The following is a 20,599-nucleotide window of genomic DNA, read 5'->3' on the forward strand; positions in this document are numbered from 1 at the left end:
TCATTGAAACCCAGATTGAAATCCCCTAGAAGGATGGTTTTGGTGGAGGTTTTTAGGTTACTACCCAGGAGATGGATTATGTTGTCATAGAAGTCTGCTAGAGGGCCTGGTGGCCGGTAGGCAAGGTGGATATCGATGGTGGTGTTGGGAGAGATGGAGATCTTGACTGAGATTGAGTCCACATTCTCACATGTAAATAATGAGGTTTGTCTAACTGTTAGGCTTTCTTTGATGATGAGGGCTACACCCCTACCTTTGGCAATAGGTCTGTCTTTGCGGAGCAAGGTATACCCTGGCAGCAGAGCAAGAGAGATGGCTGGTCCTGAGGCCTCATGGAGCCATCTTTTGGTGATGGCCAAAACATCTAAGTCCAAGTTAGTGATGAGGTCATTTATCTCCATTGCGTGAGCTGGGAGAGATCTGGCATTGATGAGTGCACATTGTAGGGGGCATGGTTCATCTTTGGCGACCATGGAGTGTGGGGCAAGCAGAGTGGCTGAAGAGATAATTGGGGCCCTGAGTGTAGTCTACGGAGGTACTGTGCTGAGAAGTGAATGGTTAAGATTGGAATGGAAAGGAGTGTGATTGGTGGTGTGACTGGCGCACTGACGGAGACGTGTATTTCTGGTGGAAGTAGATCTGGGGCGTTTGTGGAAATAGAGGGTTTGAGTGCGGGTCCGAAGCCTGTCAAGTCTGTGGGCTAGAGAGTATGTTTTGGATGTGGTGGAGGCGGTGACAGTGTGTGTGGGGTTAAGGCTATGTTGTGTGTTGCAAAAGGGTGGCAGGAACCAGGTGGGGGGGGAGGTCTACCGATTTAGGTAGTCCTGAAATGGCCATGGTGTGCGTAGAGTGGAAGGGGAACTAGAGCGGTCCTGTCCTGTCAAAGAGAATGGAGTAGCAATTGAGCTTTGAGAACTGAACTTTACATATTTTGCATATACATATAACTCGGCACTGATGGCGCCCTGGTAGATATGCAGATTTGGTATACATGCAGCTGTAAAACATTTTTCAGAAGTACAATGTGGAAGCACTTGAGTCTTTGGAGCGAAGTTTTGCACGGGGATCTGGTCAACAAATAATTAGTTCACTGAGAAGGTATGTGCAGAACTGGTGCTGGGCAGCAATTCCGTGCAGGGAACATATACATATACATTTGTACAAACGGCGCTCCGATAGGCATGCACGTTGGTAATACAGACAAATTTCAAATACAGGATGGTAGCTTATTTTAACTGTGTTCCTGATGTGGTGCCAGGGTGCACCGGCGTAACAAGTGTGACATCGTAAAAACAGAGCAGACGGCACACAAATGACAAAAAGAAACGTAGGCGCTGGAGCAGTTAATGGGCGGGCGGCTGGAGCGGTTGCGCCCTCGCAGCTGGTTAAGTGAGAGCAGCAATGTCGGCGGTATAGGGACAGATTTGTTTGCTGATCTGGTCGATCGTCAGGATGCTGACGGGGAGAGCCTAGCTGGGCTGGAACAGGCTAGCACTGGTAGGCAGTATAGCAGTGCAAGTCTCTATGGTTGGATACTATATACTGACTTGAGGCGGGATAGGAGTGCACTGTTAAAAACAAATGTGGGTGTCTTACCACAGTAGTACAGCTACGTATGTCCGAGACGTTCTGATATGGCACATCACGTTGATGGGGTCTCACCAGGAAGGTATGAGGAAGAGGCAGTCCTTCAGCCCTCCCAGCTCCAACAGGCTCGGAACAGGGGCCCTTATGCTTTGGGCCTTTGGCTGCAGGGCTGGCTTCCACCTGCCGGCGGCATATCAAAAGGCTGGAGCTGCGAGCAAACAGGGTAGCCCTGAAAGCCTCTATGCCATCTCTCAAGGGGAAACACACCCTGATCATGATGGACAATACAGTGGACATGCACTACCTGAACAAGCAAGGCAGTGCACTGTTTCTTCCCCTCTGCTGGGTGGCGATATAGTTGAACCAGATCTCAGTCACAGCGGTCCATCTGGAGGGGACTGAACAGGCTGGCTGATGCCCTAAGAAGGCAGAACACAGTCTCACAGAAGAGGGAGGTGTGCCGGGAAGTTCTCAAGATCTTCGCTGTATGGGGGTACCCCAACAGTGAAACGGTTTAACACGGGGGCCTAACAGGAAGTACAGACAGTGCTGCTCGAAGGAATTCCCGGTGAGAAGCGCACTGGGGGATGCATTCCTAGTGGAGTGGTACTGCGACCTTCACTATGCCTTCCCACCGATCCCGGCCAAGCTGTGGATTCTCAGGTGGTTGAGGAAATTCCAAGTGACCATGATCTTGTTCGCCCCGGACTGGGCATGGACAACGTGGTATTGGGAACTCCTGGACTTGGCATCTGCCCACCTCTACGGCTGCCTCGTCGGCTGCACCTCCTATCCCAGTCGGAGGGTCAGGTGTTGCACTCGAATCCAGACTCCTTCAATGTACATGGCATGGCTATTGAGAGCATGAGATCTGATGAGTGGGATTTCTCAGAGGTGGTGCTTGTGGTGCTGCTGGCTGCATGCAGACCAACAAGATAGCTATACGGGTGCAGTTGGAGAGGATTGAAGGCGTGGTGCAGGGAACGTGATATGGACCCTTTCTCTTGCCCCACCACTGCAGTGATGTAGTTCCTTTGGTCACTGGCCTCATAAGGCCTTCAGGTTGCAACAGTCAAAGAATACTTGGTGGCTTTGTATGTTTTCAAAAGTTCTCCAGATCAATGGTCTTTCTATACGATCGCGGTTATGGCCCAATTCCTGAAAGGCCTTGTGAATAGGTTTCCGCCTGTTCCTTTAGTTGTCCCAGACTGGGACCTGAATTTTGTTCTCACTTTCCTCATGGTGGCTCTGTTTGAGCCTATGCATTTTTCCCAGTGTGTTGGCTCACGTTGAAGACAGCCTTTCTACTTGCATTCCTTTCTGCCAGAAGGGTCAGCGAGCTGCAGGCTTTGCCATGCAAGCGTCCATTCCTCCGCTTATTTAAGGAGAAGTTATTGCTGAGGTATTACGTGAAAATGTTCTATTGTTCGAATGGTAAAATAACCAATTTAGAAAGACCACTCTGTGACCACACAGGCAGTCTTTCTAAATCAAACTGTTATGCCCCAGCCGCACACGAGTGCGCGCAGGGGCTGACGGGTACGCCAGGACCAGGAAGAGCCGTTGCGGGAGACGGGTTAAGAGTTAGTGTGTGTATGCGTGTGTGTCTTGCGTGTTTGTGTATTTATTGGGGTAGGGGTATGCTTGGGTGGGGAGGGAGGCGGCATCAGCTGTGGTGGGATTTTAGGGGGTGAAACACTCCAATTTCAGACATCCCACCAGCGAGAGTGGGGGCAAAGGGATGTGCTATTTTTGCTTTTTGTGGATGGCTCAAAAAAATATCTGCCTTTTTGCTAGGCAACCGACAAAAAGAGAAAATATCACATAAAACCATCTCTGAAGGTGCGGCCAGGGGTCTTGCCCAAGGTCGTTTCAGAATTCCACATCTCACAGGGCATAGACTTGCCTGTGTTCTACCCTCCTCCCCATCCTTCCGAGGAAGAGGAGAGGTTTCACAGGTTGTACCCTCAGAGGACGCTTTGTTTCTACGTCATAAGAACGGCAGAGTTCAGGAGGGCTGATCAGCTGTTTGTAGATATTTCACTGTCAAGAAAGGGTTTGGCTTTTTCTAAGCAGACCATATCTAGGTAGATTACTCTTTGTATAGCGGAGTGCTATCAACATGCAGGGAAAGCACTTCTGCACGGTATCAGAGCTCCCTTCACTAGGGGTGTGGCTGTTTCTTCAGCACTCCAGAGGCGCGTGTCGGTTAGAGAGACATGGTCATCTTTGCACATCTTCCCCAAACATTACTGTTTGGATGTGTCGAGTGAATAGAAATTTGTGGGAGAAAGCAATCCATTGAATGAGAAATTACTTAACCGGGAAGTGCTTTATAAGGATTCTTCTCCTGCAGATTCCTCATCACCCTCCCATTCAACCCCCGCTATGAAAGTGCCTGCATTCCTTGATGGACTGACCTTCTCTTGCGAGAAGAGGAGATGAGCTAGCTCCTACGCCTAGAGTTGTGACTGTTTTCAGCCGATTCCACAATCTTCCTCCACGCTAGCTGAGCTCGGGGAGCTGGGGGAGGGGCGACTGCTTCTTCTAGTCAACATAGATCCAAGGCTGGGTCGGCCCTTGTTGAAAAGTTTTCTGAGCAGCTGCCGTTGGAAGGGATATCTGTCTGAGGAATCTGCGGGAGAAGAATCCATAGAAAGAACATTGCCGGTAAGTAATTTCTCCTTCCAGGCACTGCTATAGTATGCCCATATGCCAGCTGTTGCCATTTTATAGCCAGGTAGTGCCACTTTGGCACTGCTTGAAAAAATGGAGATTGCTTAATTATACAAACGCTAAAATGGTTGGCATGGCCAATGTTTTATTCTTTATTTTGGTTACGCTTTTTCGAATCCTCCTGTTACCCACCTTTTAATTTGGTTTGTATAGTCAGTGTTTGACCATACTTCTCAACCCCAGCAGTTTTCTGGTATGTTTTGTAAATCTGGTGCAATTTTTCATCTCGTCCAGCCCCATTTATCTGAAAAATTATGTTTTGCTTTTGTTCCTTTGAACTACCATATTTTCACCAGGTGAGCATTGGTGTTATGATCTAATATCGACTTGGTTACCATGTTTATATTATTGGATGACTGTCTTCACAGCAGTATTATCAAATGGATTAGCTTAATTGTCCTCCAAAAACGGCTTTGTGTTTGTGGAAGGAGACTTTGGGCCCGATTCTTAGAATAAAATTGCGCCAAAAAAGCGGCGTATGCGTGCAAAACGTACGCAAGCGGCTTTTTGTCGAAGCATGGAACATAATGTGCGTGGCTTACCGGAGACTTGCAAGGATTCTGCGCGGCTCCAACACGTCACTGTGACACCACGAACGCCTTGCGCGAGACTCCTAGTGAAAGGGTGTACCGTCTTGCACTGTCACCTAAAAAGGGGCGGAACACGTGGAAAGGGGAACAACAAGCAGAAATGTGAGTCTTATGTGGGAAGTACCACAGTAAAATACTTGCAACACCCACACTTGCTCAAACAACTCGTATTCATGGATTTGAACAGGGCTCACCGGCATGCGGAAAAAGACACGCAAATACAAAAGCACGTCTGCCACGCGAAAGCTGGCAAAATCAATGCATAAAAAGACTGCACGAATACAAACGTGCGTATACAGCTGCGATGAATGTGCCATTTTTCACAGCACTGATCCAGGGACACCGCAGGAGGAGGAGGCTAGCCAGGGCATGCATTTTTACCCTAGACCAGCCTTTTTGGATGCCTGATGACCAGGTCTACGGCAGGTATAGGTTCCCACCTCATATCATATTGGACGTGGTCAGGGAGTGGGAAGATGACCTCACATCACCCACCTTCGCTCCCTAGCACTGAGCGCCTTGGTAAAGGTGCTCAATGTACTGCATTTTTTGGCCACTGAGTCATTTCAGCGGACAACTGCCATTGTCGGGGGCATTTCACAGGCCACGCAGTCACGCTGCCTACACCAGGTGTTGGCTATTATGACTGCACGCCCCTCAGTCCGCAGGCACATATACATGCAGAAAGGGAGGCCGTGGTCCAGGACTTTTACAGGGTGGCACACTTCCTGAAAGTGCTTGATGCCATTGATTGCACCCATGTGGCCCTACGTCCACCTAGGGCCACAGAGCACATCTATCGCAATTGCAAGCACTGGCATTCCATCAACGTGCAGGTTTTATGTGATGCCAAAGGAATCATAACCTCTGTATATGCCAACTATCCAGGGTCCACCCATGACAGTTTCATATTCAGAATGTCACCCTACACCGGGCCCTGGAAGCTGGGAGGCATGGCAACACGTGGCTCATTGGTGAGTACCAATGGCCCTGCAAATGCATGCATGACTCACACAGACAAAACCACACCACTGACAACCTCCACAGGGGGACCGTGCCTACCCTCTGAGCACCTACATGATAACGCCAATACGGCACCACTTGACCACTCTGGTGTTGAGCTACTATATGCACCACCAGTAGTGTGCAGGATTATTGTGGCAGCATGTGTCCTGCACAACGTTGCAGCATGGCGTGGCGTAGCGGTGGACATGGTGGTGGCCCCACATCCCCATGCACATGCACGGCGGCTGCGCATGGGAGGGGAAAGGGCACGTGGCGAGGCTGCCCGTACCCCGCTTGTGGCACCATTTTTCACCTAAAATCCAAACCATGCGGCGTGCACACAGCCCTGGCACATTCCAGGTGACAATCGACGATGACAAAGGGTCAATCATCTGTCTCATCCTTAACACCCTGAGAACCTGTCCTTGGAAGTGCTACATTGTATTCATCACTTAGAACTTAAACCAACTCAATCTGGTGTGCACAAAAGTAGCACATGGAAGATGTGACATGTCACGAACACCATGGCAAAGTACACCTCTAAATGCTGGTATGTCACCAAAACAATCCCACACTCCATGTCACCTGGTCGCCACACCTTGCCATGGCATGCAATGTCAAAAGTGTAAATCAAATGGCCATCACTCAACTCCACTGTCACAAAGTGCTCAACAATCAACCGAACCAGTTCATAAACCAGTCACTCTCACACATCAAACTATCAATGTACGCAGGGACACCAGTTGGGCAGTACAGCATACCAGATACACAGGCCTGAATAGTGAATATGTCTGACAGTGACCAATCATAATTGCACAAGTGCCTCAACATGTCGTAACTTGCACATGCCACCCTTCCATTTTTTGGGGTGGCCCTGATAACTAAAGTGGGTATGGAAGCACATACAGACCGAAGGCCAACAATAATACAGATAGGCAAGCCAATACATGAAGATGAAACATGATCACAGGATGGATCCCAATGTACAAAAAAAAATGGATGGGAGGGGCAGGGTGCGCCTCAACACCCACATGTGTGGATGTTGAGAATTAAAAAACAAAACCCCTCCATGGGTTCATGGGCTGCACGGCTATAATGGATTGGGTGAGATGTTGCTGTTGTCACCACCCTCTGGTGTAGCATTAGAATGTGATAGTGGTACGGGAGGATCACCACGCAAAGCCCTGACCTGGTCCTCCATGGCATTGGCCATGTGGGACTGATATGCTCGCATCTGCAACATGATGGTTCGGAGGTCCCCATGCAACACCTCACAGGATGCATGGAGTTCCTCTGTGATGGTATGAGTCAACTGTTGCATCTTCTGTTCAGAATGTCTACTGCGGGCTGCCTCAAGTGCAGCCAGTGTAGTTCTGAGGGACCTATACTCTTCCCTCAGGGTGTTCCTGTGTGCTCGACCCTCTGCAACCAGGGATGCCCGCAGAGCCCTGAGTTCTGCCCGTAGGCTCTTGTTGCTGGCCTCGATGTGAAGCCTGTGAGCGGCATGCGGACCGCAATGCCTGCAGCTGGAGCTCCACCTGTCTTCCTGGGGGGGAGTGGGAGGGATCATGGAATTGGCCACCCTTTCCATGCCCTAAGCCAACATCGCATAGGTAGCCCCCCACTGTTGCCAAGCAACACCATACATAGACTGCATCCCTCCCTTGATCAGCTGTCCCAGGACCAGGAGCCAATACTGTGGAGCATGACCCTGCATCTATAACTACCACAGACGGACGTACCAACACTGACTGGCCCTTTGAGGTGTCTTCACCCCCTGCAGACGTTTGGGACACAACAGCACCCACAGCTGATGCACTCACCTGCAACAGTGTTGAGGAAGCCATATTTGGTTCACCACCAGACCCAAAGGAATCCTCAGAGGCGAACTCCGACTGAGTTAGAGTCAGGATGGACTGTAGCACCAGTGGATCTTCATGGGCTACCACCACGTCCTCCACTGTTGATTTGAAGCGGCTCAGTATACTGTACCACCTCCCCCTCCTCCGCATCAAGTACTTCATCACCTGCACATGGACAGAAAAGGAAATTAAGACCCATGGAAATTGCATAGCCCACTCACACAGCTACCACAATGTTGACATGCAACACATTAACCTGCCATGTCACTGATGGCTCAAAAACCTTGCACATACACATGTAAATGGAAGGGAAGGGAACTATGAATGCAGCCATGGATGTGTGATCAAGGGCTCAACAACACGTAGTGCATGGTGCATAGTACCTGCTTCACACACAAGCACCTGACGTGCATAGTTCACGCAATACACAGAGGCCACATAGCCATGCCTGAACTGCCAAACGGTATGAGATGGAACCTGATGACTACAGTCCCAGAGCCATGTACACTTGTTGTGACCTGACATTACATTGAACTCACAAAATCAAAATACACAAGTGTCCCAATGCGTAACAATGCTAGGGTGTCGGAATAGAGCGAAGACCAGCACACTGATGCCATGATGCGAGGTCACATTGACATCATGCCAGTGAATAGGCATGTTGAAGCTGATACCTGGGTTTGGAAGTGAGAGGCGGCAGTGCAGAACATGTGAACAGCCTCAATTTCAAACATAAATACGTCACCAGTAATGTACATTTTGTGGCCTGTTGGCAGTGGAAGGGCAAATGCAGACATCAGGTGTCAAGTGGCGGTAGTGAGTTGTAGGGATACAGTAAACGGACATCAAGTACGGGAGATGCCCGGGATGCAGTGCATGGGTGAAAATGTTGGCTCAGAGGACCGTGTCAGAGACCAGATTGTTACCAGGTCACTAGTGCATCATCTCAGTCATCCTGGACTCCAGCAGGGGAGAGGAGGAGAGTAAGTCCAACACATGAGGAAGCATCAGATGTGCCTTCATACCTGGAGAAGGTTCACCTGCAGTTCCATTGAGGTAGGGAGGCTGTACCAGAGGGAGGGCTCAGCCAAAGATAGAAATTAACCACCAACTCATTGCAATGAGGAGGTACTGACCAAGAGTGAATGGGAAATGGATGAGTGAAGACTATGACAAGTAAGCACATTCTGAAGATGCAGTTGAACTAATATCGGCCCCAGAACCCCTTAGGACTTGTGGACAATGCACAGGGTTTAGAAAAGAACAGTCGTAGCCACTGGGAGACAGTGGCATCATCACACTCCGAGGCAGACACAATCCCTGGCCCCAACCCAAGAGGACACTTCCCACAGTCCTGGTCTGGATGAGTTGCAGAGGCAAGAGAGTTCAACCACCAAAATATAGTAAGAGTCCATTGCAGTAGCCCACCATAGGAAAGACCAGTCCTCTGGTGACAGTGAGCTGCAGGGGTAATGAGAGGAAAGGAAGAATACCTCTAAGGAGGTGCATCTGGCAGGGTGATTTCTCAGAGATATCACAGATGTGAGTAGAGAAGTATAGTGCGGAGTGGAAGATTATCACAGGCTATCCGCCATCACAGGTTGGAGCAGCCTGAGGGCCACGAGAGGTTGCACAGAGAGTGACATGAAAGGAGTGATTATGTGTGGTGAGGACGATTGTCACGGTGTGCAGCACATCTTATGCATGCAGTCTTCAGGACAACAATCACGTGTCAGTCCACCATGGCATGCCCACCCATGGCAGTCATGTAAATGCAGGCAGAACTGCCGGACAATCCCAACAATCCAGCCAAGCAACATACACATGTCACGGACGCACAAGCATCACCCTCACCGGACATGTCCTCATAAATGGGCAGGTCTCCCACGCATTGGATCTGCTCCTCATCAATCATATCACTGACTTGTTCTTCATGTTGAGTGAGCTCATCGTCCTCTTGTGCTGGCCCACCTCCAGTCACCATACTAGAGGCATAGGCGCTACCCAGCTACTCTTTGGCTCGGCATCGGAGGTCATTCCAACGCTTCACTGCCTCAGAAGCTGTGCGCCTCTCATTGCCCAAGGCATTGATTAGATCTGTGATGCGCTGCCAGTGGGCCATACGCTAAGCATGCGTATGTGTGCTCCCTGCCCGCACTAGCATGTCACGTTGGTGTTACCGCACGTAGTCCACGAGGATCAGGAGTTCCTCATCACTGACCCTTCTCTTCCTCGACGTGTGGGTCTCCTGTGCCGTGCCTTGGAGCCTTTCCCGCTACTGCATGCTTTGCCTTCTTGCAAGGCAGTGCAGACCCTGAGTGGCTGGGACCACTTGGGTCAGTAGGGGGCTGGAGCACTGGTGGACTGGGCTATGGCATCACCCACCGATGTTTGGACAGGAGGTTGCCTTGCAGGTATCCGTACCTGTGTGCTGGTGGCCGCCACTTCCCCGACAAGTGCCTTCCCCTTAGAGACAGGACTACTGCACCTGGGTCCCTGTGGACCTGTGCCTGGACCACTACAGACCTTGCTGTGGGACCCTGAGCCTGTGCGTCGGGTGCTGCAGCTGCCCCTGCAGCTTCCTGACCCTGGCTGGTAGGGACAGCAGATGACACTGCTGCCCCGGGACCCTGGGTTCTGGGGACGTCAGCATTAGCTGCATCTCCCTGACCCTGTTGGGTGGGGGCCACAGCTCTCCCTGCATGGCCCTGGGCACATCAGCCACCTCGTCCACCCTTCCCACTTGTTGCCCTCTCACTCATGGCACTGATGGAATTGTGCAATAGGAGGCACAGATATCAATTGTCCTAGGCAATTTCAGTGAGGGGGCAGTGTACGTGATGTTAAACGTACCAGTGTGCACCCGCAAGGCTCAGTGTAATCCCTGGGGGAAAAATAAATGTGGCGCGTAACCCACAGGCACCCCAAAAACTAATATTACGTGTATGCGACCACTCGTTTGCCCACGTGTTTGTTTATTTTATTTTTATAGCGCACCTGACCCTGAGGTATCTGGGCACGTTGGAACAAGTAGCAAAGTTATAGGCATATGCAGGTGGTCAAAATTACAGTAGTATAAATGGACATGATGGTGATACATTTGTTAGACATGATGATGATACATTTGTTACATGCAGTTGATAAGTTTGTTACAGGCAATGGTATTGACGAAGGATGCAGGTTGAGTAAGTCTATTGTTACTTGCTGAGTAGCCAAGAAATTGTGTTTCTTCTAAAATTGGTGAGATGCTGAGTTGTCCTAATGGATGGTGCAATAGTATTCCACAGTTGAGCTGCTAGTACAGGGACGCTGCTCCCTCCTGTGTTTTTCAGCTTGTACCTCAGGACTACAATACAGGATGTGTTGGCTGACCTGGTGACCTGTGTGGTGGATCTGACAGTGAATTTGTGTGGTTGGGAGGGGCTGTGTGGTATAATGATTTGAATGTGAGACATAGTGTTTTCAGCTCAATCTTTTCCTTGACAGAGAGCCATTTGTCTTGTTTTCTTATTGCAGAGATGCTCATTCCTAGGGATGTTTAAGGCAACTCTAAGTGCATTATTCTGCATTATTTGCAATTTATTGAGGACGAACTTGTTCGCTCCTAAATAAAGTCTGTTGCAATGGTCCAGTTTGGATAATGTAAGTGCTCTGGAAAAAGGGTAAGGCAGCTTTCTGTGGAGAGTAGCGGTCTGCAGGCCCTTATTAGTTTGCCCGTGTAGGCAGTGACTGAGACAGTCATGTTGATTTGTTTTTGTAGGTTGAGGTGGTGTCAAGATAGAAACCCAAGGTTTTTACTTGTTTGGCTACTGGGATGTTTTTCCTATCTATGTTGAAGGACGCATAGAATGGGCTAATCTTGTTGATGTTGGTTGGTGTAAAGTAAAAACGTAATGCAGTACGCTGTGGCACCCAGCAACACAAAAAATTGCATACGCGAAGGACACGTAGGATAGTATGACCTCAAAAATGGGGGTACGCGAGACACTGAGGCACCCACAGTATGCAAAATGCCTACACGACTCACCGTCCGCCTCAAAAACAAAAATCAAAATGCACGCGCAAAGTTAAATCCCCCACCAAAAGAAAAAGCTTGCACTCTTGCTGTAGGGAAGAGATTGCGTGGAAACGCTAGAATCGCAGCAGTCCACACGTCCCTTCGCTATCACAAGCGTGTGATGGTCTCCTATGCACTGATTTATCCCGATATTGTATGCTAACGCCCAACGTCCAGCGCGTGTCGCGTAACTTATACGCATAGGCCCTTTCCTCTAAGTCCACGCTAACGCGCTGTTTCCACACGAGCGGAGTCACTCAGTTTCCGGCTGCACACGCGATTAACACAAAAGACCCACGCACCAATTTACCTGCCTCCAGGTGCAACGAGCTGCCTTCTACGAGCCATCTGCTGCTGCCTGCCCACTGCAATGTTGGTGCCTGCTGTATAGCCATTGCCAGTGCTCCTGTCGTCAGACCTGTGACCACATCTGCTGATCCAGAAGTCTCCCGACGTGTGAGACCACAGCTCCACAGCTCAGCACCAGGACCACCTTGCCCACCCACACCTGCCTCGGGGTTGCCCTGTCTGAAGCAACATCATCAAAGAACAAGTGGCAACCCCACGGCAGCGATGTAGAGGGCTGTCAGCTTCTCAGCCAGGGAAGTTGACATCCTGGTGGAGCAAGTCCTGGTGCATTATGATGTCCTCTTCCACGAACCATCGTAACTCTGCAAGGAAGGACGGAGGAAGATTTGGACAGACATTGTGGGTGCCATCAACACGGAGGGGGTGGCACCCTGCGACTACATCCATGGTCACAAGCGCTGGGAGGACTTCAAAGCCAGGACCCACAACAAGGCCTGGTGCTTCCTCAAGGCTGGTGTGAACCAATAGGGGCGTCGCGGCCGGTTGACCACTGACAACATGCGGGTCCTGGAGCGGTTCTACCCAGCGCTGTACGTCCGATTCGGATCTCCTTCTGGAGTCGATTGGTAAGTGTCCATGTGTACTTGTCCACCATAGTGCATGTTGATGTATTGTTGGAGTGTGCACCTTGGCCTTATGTCTGGTATGCCTCTTGTACAGATGTGTGATGTCCCAGACAGTGCTGAATGTGAGTCCATTCAAGCATGTCACATCAACAGTGTTTGTGTAGCAATGTGTGATGCATGGCAGCATGTAACGACATGCACATGTTTGATTTCATGTGTCTGGACTTGTCCATGTGAGAGGTGTCACACATGGGTGCCTTTGGCAACATCATGGACATGCATGGTGCATATGTCCATGTGTCTGAAGAGTGAGCGTTTGACTGGCCAACACTCCAGGATGGATGTCACTTGAGATTGTGTGATTGACTTATGCTGCCAAATTGACCTCTACTGCACTCTGACGTGATGGCTCCATAGCCTGCTTCATGACTGTCAGCTGATGTGTGTGAATGAGATGTGTATGTCCCATGATACATGTGAGGTGAATGCACAATTTTGAGGTGCTGACAGTGTCTTGTCCAAGGATCTGATTGTCTGTTGAGGATGCCAGACATGATTGTGCATGTGTGTTAATTGCACTAACCTGTATGTTGTGGACGGTGATGTTGTTTGTGATCTTTGACAGTGCCACTCTTGCTTTGTGCAAAACAGACATATGTTCAGTACCCTGTTTGTGTTCTATGTCTCCCCATCCACAGTGACGATGGAAGAAGAGGTTGGAGAAGGCGCTGTGGCGCAAGGCAGCAGGAATGCCTCCACCAGGCACAGATGCAAGGCCCAGTCACACTCAGAGGTCATTTGATCTTCGGGGAGCGATGTGACTGCTGCCGCGTCTGAGGCAACAGCTGCAGCTGCTGAGGGGAGGCCCAAGAGGGTGAGGTTGGTTGTGGGCTCCGCGGCAGTGGGTGGGACAGGTGAGGTAGCCCAGGGGCAATTGGATGCAGAAGACGGTGGGGAGGCATCCCAGTCAGCGCAGGTGGAGCAGGTGGAGGAGGTGGACGCGACATCAGCCCGGCCCGGTGGGGGTGATGACGTGGGTGTGACTGGTGCAGTCCAGACTCGGGGGCAGGAGGCAGTGCAGGTCGCCGTGGAGGTGCCTGTGCCTAATCATGCCCCTGGGAATGCTAATGCATCAGTATGAACCTGCGGGCATGCGTTAGGCCGGACTCATCCGCAGGTGGCAGATTTTTCCACACAAACAGAAACCCCAATACCTGCGGATGTCGCCATTCAGGACAGGGTAGAACCTGTGCTGGCCGGTATCATGAGGTGTACAGGCACCATTCATGATGATGTGCAGGCTTCCAATCGGGGGCTTGCATGTCATCACGATGAGCTCTGGCGTCTCCTGAACTGGCTAGTACATTTCCTGGTCTCGCAATGGGTGCATGGGCTGCCCACTTTTGTGACCCCCTCCTTGTCCTCCTCTGTTCGCCAGTCATCCTCCCTGCCATCTACCGGCCCAAATACCACCAGGGCCCCCTGTACCTGTCCCAACCCCGGCAGCCAGTCTGGTGGAGATCACATCCCTGCCAGAGTCGGGAGTCGAAGTTGGATCAGCCGAGGTGGTCAACTGGCAGATCCAGCCGGCGACAGGAGAAGTGGAAATGGAGGAAGACCAGGCACCAAGGAGCATGGCACGTGCACGACTGCCCCGGGGGTGGTATTCATTCCGGAGGCTGTCCTTGAGGTGCAGGCACGGGGCTATTAGGCAACAGCAGGCTCGGAGTAGGAGGCGACAGGACTCTGGGCATTCTATCGTAGGGAGGAAGGTATCGGCCATCAGGCAGGGGGAAAACTGGACCTTACACAAAGGATGTCTTCTGTGTGGGAGTGTTTGGGCCCACAGATCGGGGCAGAGCGGCAGCGGGAACGGGAGGCAAGACTCGCCAGGGCAGAGAATTCACTGCGTCAGGCAGAGAGGCAGGCTGAGGTCCTCGAGGAGACTTGCAGGGAGTTTGAGAGGAGCATGTTGGAGTCCCTGCAAGCCCTCGAGGGGGAAGCGGAGGCCCGCCTAGGGGAAGTGGACGCAGTGTTCAATGATGCTCTGGCCGAGAATGATGGAGCATGGTGAGGAGAAGGACCAGCCCGCTGCCATTGTATATAGTTATTGAGGTGTAAGTTTCATATTTTGGTTAATTTTTTGGGATTTATTGGACTGTGCTCCACTTTTTGTATATAGTTATTTTTTGCTGTCATTTCGTGGATTGTTTTTTCATGTTTTTGTTATGCATTAGGGACAATGGACCTCTTATACTTGTACATAGTTTGCATCTTTTTGGATCCTTTTGTGTTCACCATGATGGAATGGATTTCTTTTAATTTTGTTTTTTATTTTCAGTCATTTAGAGACATGGACCGCATTTTTGAGTTTGACATATATATATTTTTTTCATTTGGACATGCTTACTTTTTTGGGTGATTTCATGCACATTTTATTTATTTTCAGGAAATTATTGTGACTTTCATACTTGTTTTTAATATATTTTCTTATTTTTACTATAAGTGGTGTTTGGTCTTGGATTTTGTGCAAGTTTGACGCTTCCTTACTCTGTTCTGTGTCCCTGATGATGACCAGTGTTGTTCATGTGTGTGCACACAAGCGTGTATGTGTCATTTTTGACATCCATTTGCATGGGGGCATGTCCTGGTGTGCATGACCAGTGGATGGGTGTTAAGGTGGATTTGGAGTGTGCACTGTGTGGGGGTGTTTGATTTCACATGTGCAGCATATTTGTGTCTTGGTCCTCAGTGTTTTTGGGAGGCTGGTGGGTTGGGTGAGTGATGGGAGTGTGTAAATTTGAAATCTTTGGAACAGGATTTGCTTGCTGCAGTGTAATTGCCTTCACAATCATGTCTTTGTCCTAATATAATTGTATCTCGTATAGTTGGACATCCTGCTTTGCTATTCCTATTTTTCTATTGCTAGGGTTTGACACACGGACAGACCAGTGCTGCAGTATATGTTAGGTAACAGTATGTTTGCCATGTACACAATAATGACTTGGGTCATTCCTCAGGGCTTGTGCTTTTGGTAATCCTTTGCCTTGATTGAGGTCCTGTGGAAATCTGCTATGGTTATCTGTATACCCTCTGACCTTGTCACACTGGCACTGGCTCACAGGCATGCACAATCTTTTGACTGTTTTTATGTATGCCAACAGACACCTACCGACAGTTTGCAACTTCTGTTTTCACTTTGGCTTGGATTTGACGCCAGCTGGCCAGATTAACTTTGGTGTCGCTTTGGGTGTTTTTCTTGATGTCCTTCACATGTGCAGAACTGCCCAATCCGCAACCACATTTCATCTAACTGCCCAATCCGCAACACTTCCCAGGCACGGGCACCGTCTCAATGTCACCTGCCCAGACACATTTCTAGTGTCTGTCTTCATTCGGTTCCCCCTCCCGGGACTCTTTGGCCCTTTGCACACTTGTGTACATGTGCAATGAGAATGACCTGTGATTTGATTGGATGTCATGTCCCTCACACATGGGAGGGTCACTCGTGTGTTTATGGGGTAATAGGTTCATGTGATGTGTGCTCATTGAGGCCTATGACATGATACGCCAGGCAAATGTCTCTTAATGTGACACAAATCGAGGGTACTTTGAATTCTGTCACGGTGTGTATATTTGTACATGTGTTTTTTTTTTTTACATTACTTTGTCACATGGCATGCAAGGCCGCTCTTTGGCATACACATTTGTGATATGTATGTTGGGATGTGGTTGCAGTCAGCAATTGCGTGTGATCAGCTGGGACACTGATGCGTGTGGGCCAGGTGTATGGCTTTTTTGTTTAGTGTATGTTTTGTGGACAGGAGGTTGAGGGTGGTGTCAATACATTGCATGCAAGTTCACAAATACCCCATTGATGGAGTGTACGCGTGTCACTATGTCAGCATCCGGAAGGCAGGTGGTGTCCAGTATACAGGGCCTGCCTGCAGGTTGCCGTCATGGGTGATGGGTGGTCCCATGTGGTGTGGGATGCCTGTGGGGTGGCATCACAGATGGTGGGGTGTCCCTTGTGGTATGAGGTGCCTGCAGGGTGTGTTTACGGGTGATCCCTTGTGGTGTGGGTTGCCTGCGGGTTGTGGTCACGGGTGATTGAGGGTGTCCCTTGTGGTGTGAGCTGCCTGCTGGGTGTGGTCACGGGTGATGGCCGGGGGGGTCTCCCTTGTGGTGTGGGCTGCCTGTGGTCACGGATGATGGGGGGGCGTAACGGTAGGGGTGTAACGGGGCGTAGGGGCATAACGGTATACCGTTAATTGAACTATAATAACCATCACGTTTTTTATACCAGTATACCGTTTTAGGGCCTGCAGCTATTAAGTGAGCTTTTCAATCTGATTTGGAAAGGCTGCAGTAAGCAAGTGCTGCGCAGTCTGGATCTTTCACTGTGGGATGTGTTGCATCTGCCAAGGGGGCCTTGTTTGGCAGACAAGTGAGGCCACATTAGTAAACACAGCTTTGATGCTGTGACTGCTCTTTCCCTGTGATCAGTACAGTCTGGTTAAAGATCAGCCGATTTGTTGTTTTCCCACCAATTTGAAAGATGGGGAACTACACATCCCAGAATTCAAAGGGGGGGATGAACTGGATGCCCTTCTGATGCATGTCCACAAGAAAACGTTAGCTCTGTAGATTGTATGACACTGGGCCCATCAGTGCGTGTGCTAGTATATAAACCCCCCGCCCCCACTGCCCTCCGTGTAGATTTGCACATTGTCACTAGAGTTGTTGCTCCAGTTGATCCTTCACCTGGCTTCTGCATATGGCACTGGACTCAAGCAGGCAGGACAGATTCTACATTCAATTTGAGTTTTCCAGCGCAATGGGGTGAGTTATTTCTCAGGTCTATCCTCGATTTGTGACACCACGCATGAAAGCATTCCTCCGTCTCAACTCGCATGACAAGGGTCCTAATCCGCTCAGGTCTAGGGAAAATGGTAATGATGGGGCTGTGGTGATGTGGTGGTCTAGGCCATATTTATGCCGATATGTATTTTAACTTTGTCATTTTCAAAAAGTTTTTGTGCCACTATTGTTAGGCAGAATCCTGTGCAGTTCCCTTGGGGAACACTGCAAAAAGATTAAGACTACAGGAGTAAGCAGTAAACCCAATTGGTAGCAGTCTGCACCACCCAGATTTACCTGGTAGCTGTGGCTGAGCAGTCAGACTTCTCTCAAGAAGAGTAGGGCAGTATGCAGAGTATACACAATAGGGCCAAAACACAGTAGAGCAATCAAACACTGACCAGAGCTTTGTATAAAAAGTATATAATTATTTATTTAAAACACACTTTATGGCATATACTAGGACTCTCAATCAAAAGCAAGTTAAAACACAGTCCGGTAAAGTATACACACCTCCCTTAATAGTTATCAGACAAGTCAGGGTTAAAACACTACTATTTGTTAGAACAGATGTGAGCGCTTAACCAAGCTGGCACTCTGATAATGTAGTTAAAGGGCGAGAAAAGGCAGAGCATAAAATAAAACAGTTCCCAACACTTAAGAGTTCAGAGCAAGGGGAGAAAGGCAGGTTATACTGTAGAGCCAAAGTTCATAGGCCAGGCCCACTTTAAATGGAGCAAAGCGAAATGTGCCCAGGATCACACGGTTTAAAGTGCACTGAAAGTCTTTGCAGAGTGTTCAAAAGAGGTTGGGGAGATTCAAAAGTTATAGTTAGAAGGCCTGGAGCCAACCCAGTTTAGAAGCCAAGGATTTAAGGGTCACCTTTAGCAATCTGTAGAAAGGGGAGGCCAGGCAGGACACAGTACCTTAAAGAGAAAGGAAGCTCCAGCGGGGGCAGTTGTTCCTGGCAGTGGTTGAAGTTTGTGGTTCCGACCAGGGGAAGAGAAGATCTCGTCGAGGAGGGGACGGGGAGTCGTTGCACTGCACAGGGATGAAACCAGCTGCAGAGTTCCCGATTAAAAGGTGCCGTACTTTTATTTGCGGTCAAAAGTGGTGAGCTTGGCTATCCGGCCGCCGGGGTGCTTGGCATGGGCGATTCGACCAAGAGACATCTTTGGAAGGTGAAAAGGATGAACTTGTTGATCCCACCAGCTCAGGGGAAGAAGACTCGTCTAGCAGAAGATCTTCTCTTGTTGTCTGGAAAGTGGTGGTGGTGTCGTCGTTGCAGATGGCTCAGCTTCTTCCCTCTTCGGATTCTTAGGTCCTGTGGCGACTTCTGAAGTTCCAGTCCCAAAGGCCCTGCTTTTATGCAGAAAAAACCCCATTCATCAGCCTAGCTGTCAATCACACATGCTAAGTGGTGAGCCGGGCGGCTCACCACTGGGCCAATCAGAGTAAAATGCGTTACAGAGACGGACACAAACGCCATTTTAGAATCGAGTTCTGGCAAAAAGACCCAACCTGTGATTTAATATTAAATAAATAAACCGGCGGTATCTTTAACATTGCACCAAAAAGTGGTGCGTTTAAAATCAATGGGAAAATACCATGGAGAATATTCTGGTGGAATATTTCACATGGTAACCACTGCCACCAGCCAGAAACTCGACGAGGGGCGACTGCACAGTGCCCCCTCGAAAACAGACCCAGGGGGCAATCGAATTACCCCTTACCAGTACTTCCACAATATGATGGTTTGTACTGGTTCTTTTCACAATTTTGGACTAGTAAAGCCAATGGTGACTTTACATGCCCTGGGAGACAGTAGTCAGTCCCAGGGTATGGAATCTGTTTGGGGGTCACTGTGACACCCCGCTGGTACTGCACTGAAGGTGCTGTGTACCACACATACAGAAAAACAGATAATACCCTATGGAGCAAAAAGAAACCCCATAGCCCATAAGCACATAACAAGTCAAAGACATACCTCAAATAATGCTTAAGAGTGGGAGTAAAAGAGTCTCACTCTTTCGAAGGAGAAAAAAACAAACCACAAAAATCCAGCAAAGCTGCTGGGGGACTCACTAGGTTAGGGAAATTAGCCTTATAAGAGAATTCGCCCTAACAACTATCTTTAAGAAGGTAAATGAACATGTATTGCAAGAATCAAGAAAGAAATAAACAGCGGCCACTGAACGCTGTCCTGTTAGGATTACATGGTCAGTTGTGACTCCGCCCTTCATAATATACCAGGCAGATGGTAAACAAGCTATCGTAATTTGATCAATATGCAACCTTTCGGTGAGTGTGTTGGCTATGACATTTTGACAAATGACACACAATGACATGGGCTTTCAGACCTCACATGAGTGACTTTTCTTCTTATAATGGGATAAATCGTTATCAAAACAAACTTTAATGACTGATCACAGCGAGGGGTCATGATGCCCATTCTATGTGGCTCCAGAATAATGCAGGTTGAGGTCAATTTTCAACGCGATGACCTGTGACTGAGCAGCAAGCTCATTACACAAAATGTGCATTTTAACACTTCCATTAGTCACTCTTTTTCATTCAAGGCGATCGAGTGACCGCCATGAAAGACCAAATCCGCAGCCGCCTTAGATTCATGGAGGATCAGCAAAAAATGTGCAGAGACAAGTTTCAAAATAGTGCCAATTTATGACCTTTTAAGAAAATATTTGTTAAGATTAGTTAACTCCACCTGCTGTACCGCGATAATCATGATATACCGTCATTTGGCAAGAAGGTTATCATACCGCCAATACCGTGACACCCCTAGACTCCCTTGTGGTGTGGTCACGGGCGATGAGGGGGGGTCCCATGTGGTGTGGGCTGCCTGCGGGGTGTGGTCACACGTGATGGGTGCTAGGGGGGTCCCTTGTAGTGTGTGCTGCCTGCTGGGGGTGGTCACGGGTGATTGGGGGGGTTCCCATGTGGTGTGGG

The 20,599-nt window shown here is 49.3% G+C and overlaps 1 protein-coding gene across 2 annotated transcripts in view; it reads left to right on the plus strand.

Moving 5' to 3' along the window:
- Positions 1 to 20,599, plus strand: part of KNTC1 (kinetochore associated 1) — a 2,501,313-nt gene that overhangs the window by 798,884 nt on the left and 1,681,830 nt on the right. The window lies entirely within an intron of this gene.

This window comes from Ambystoma mexicanum, chromosome 10 (genome assembly GCF_040938575.1).
Source record: "Ambystoma mexicanum isolate Mex_15411 chromosome 10, UKY_AmexF1_1, whole genome shotgun sequence".
Lineage (NCBI taxonomy): Eukaryota > Metazoa > Chordata > Amphibia > Caudata > Ambystomatidae > Ambystoma > Ambystoma mexicanum.